The following is a 2550-nucleotide window of genomic DNA, read 5'->3' as shown; positions in this document are numbered from 1 at the left end:
ATAGAAGAAAGCATTGAAATGAAGGAGAATTAATGTTTACTTATTCTTGCTCTATGTAGTTAATGGAATTGCTCATGAAAAAGAATGAGGTATCTGATTCCCACTTTTCCAAGCGGAAGATGTTTTATTAAAGTTACCATAAATTGGGACAGATCCTACTTTTCTCACTCACCCAAAATTCCATTGGCTCTGGAGTGTTTTTATACCTGATATGAATGATTTTGGGTGCACAGGGGACGAAGGAATGGTTCCTATGTTGTTCACGCAGCTATAATAGCACTAATAGAACACATGGCTAGAGGAAAAATACTGTGTAATGTGTTATATTGTGTAATTGCTAGCATGTTGTCATCACATCGCACACTTACATTCATATTTACTGTTTATACAAACGTTTATTCTAGACGCTATACAGCACTCCAATTCAGGAAGGCATCCCTATTCAGAAAGGGTGCTTACAACATGCTAAACTTTAAGTACATGCTTATAGGAATGGACTTAAGCATATGCTTAAGTGCTTTCCTGAATTGTGGACAAGTGTATGTAATTTTATTAATTAAAATATAAACAGAATTCTGTTCTATTTTTTCCCTGTTAATGCTACACATTTTAAGGTAAGCAGATTTTCGAGAGCTATAAAAAGCATTAATGAAATTCAGGGCTGCACCAGGATAAGCTTCTTCCTAGATCTCTAAAATAATTATGAAGGATGCATTTATTTGGGCATTCTTGGACATAAGATTTAAAATTGTTTTGGAATGTTTTTGACTTATTTATTATGTGATTTAGAATATTATGCTGTACCTTCCTGATGTTTTACAAAGGTGTTACTTTATTTTATGAATAAATCATATTAATGACAAAACTGTATTGCTAATCCTCATGATTCAGTAATAAATCTTTACTATTTTGTTCTAATACATATTTCTAATATTGCAGAATATACTTTTCACTACATTTTATCCCCTTGGGCTCAGCAACTCCAACTCTTTATGATTATGATAAATGCCCCCAAATGAAACAGCTGTTCTTTAGCACAAAAATTGGCATATCTTATTAAAATTTATAAAAATCTCGTATCTCTTGAGGGATTCGCTTATGTGAGCTCTGTAACTGCAAAGTTTATTAGCATGAATAGCCTACGGAAGGCCACAGTCCTGCTTAAACCAGTTGGGTTTCTAACATAGGAGTAGTTAGACTTCTATATTTCGGGGGGCATCTACAGTCAGGCCAATGGGGCCACACCTTCGGGGGCAAATTCCACACCTACCCAAGGCTTGAAGTTTAGGGAGGGCAATGCCCCCACCTCCCAGCCAAACTACACCCATCGTTTTGAACAAAAGTAACAAATAGAAGAGGCGGATGCACAAAATAACATACTCTCTTTTGTCTTTCTTAAAAAATAGTGGAGTTTGGCTTTTAGCAACATTCATTTTCTTTCTCTGAAGTAAATTAAAGTACATCAGCCAGGAAAGACTCAGTATGACTAGCAAGTGTATTGCGGTTAGTCTCTTGTGGAGTTTTGAGAAACCTAAATCATATAATATTAAAATACACAATAAGCAGGCCCAAAAGATTTGTTGACAATTTGATAATTCCCTTTCCTAAATGAAAAGGAGGTAGCATTCCAATATTGCTATAGTGGAAACTGGCCAGAAATATCTATTTTTTAATTTATTTTTGAGTAAAGTGGTCTTGAGTTAACTAGTTCTGGAACCAGACTGTGTATCAGTAAATACAATTATCCATTATAAACATCAACTTATCAAGTCAGAAAATAGGAAAGAAAAACAGTCATTGTGAACAGTTTTTCAAAGAATATTTATCAGCCAAACAGAAATGAGGTATACACTTGTAAACTATGGATATACCTTTATCTGATATTTTTAACTACTGACTAAATATTAACTTCTTAATATTTCATTTGGTTTTGATTGTCTCTTTTTATTTCTGTCAGTAAAAGTAGTAATACATTTCATTTTGCCTGTGCTCTCTTCTTCTGTTTAGATAGTTAGGGTGCAATCCTGGCCCAGCTGAAGTCAGTGGCAAAATTCCCATTGATTCAAATGAAACTGGTGTATCAATTTAGAACTCTTGCTTCCACACTGATCAAATTAGAAGGCATACATACAACCTATAATTTAGTGTACTAGAGGTGAAGGGCTAGGAATTTCAAAGGAAACCAAAGGGATTAGGCAATACAATTCCCATTGAAATTTAAGGCTTACACATGTGCTGAGACTTATCAGGAGCTGGGCCTTATGTTTCAGTGGGATTTGAGCATGTAACTCCCATAGATTCCTTTGAAAATCCCAATTGTAATGTTTTTGTCTTGGGTAAGCACACTAGAGAGACAGACTATATGGTGTCATCATTTCATCACTGTCTGCCTAGCCACATTCTTTAATTAAACACTTTTACCTTGGTACCAAAGTCGTTGAATGTCTCTGACTCCTTACATTTTTTCACAAAGTCTTTATATGGAAATATTGGATTTGCTTTAGACATCACATATTTATAAAAATACAGTACTTTTTAGGACCTTTGTAT

The sequence above is a fragment of the Mauremys reevesii genome, linkage group 2 (genome assembly GCF_016161935.1).
Source record: "Mauremys reevesii isolate NIE-2019 linkage group 2, ASM1616193v1, whole genome shotgun sequence".
Classification (NCBI taxonomy): domain Eukaryota; kingdom Metazoa; phylum Chordata; order Testudines; family Geoemydidae; genus Mauremys; species Mauremys reevesii.
This window is presented reverse-complemented; position numbering follows the sequence as displayed.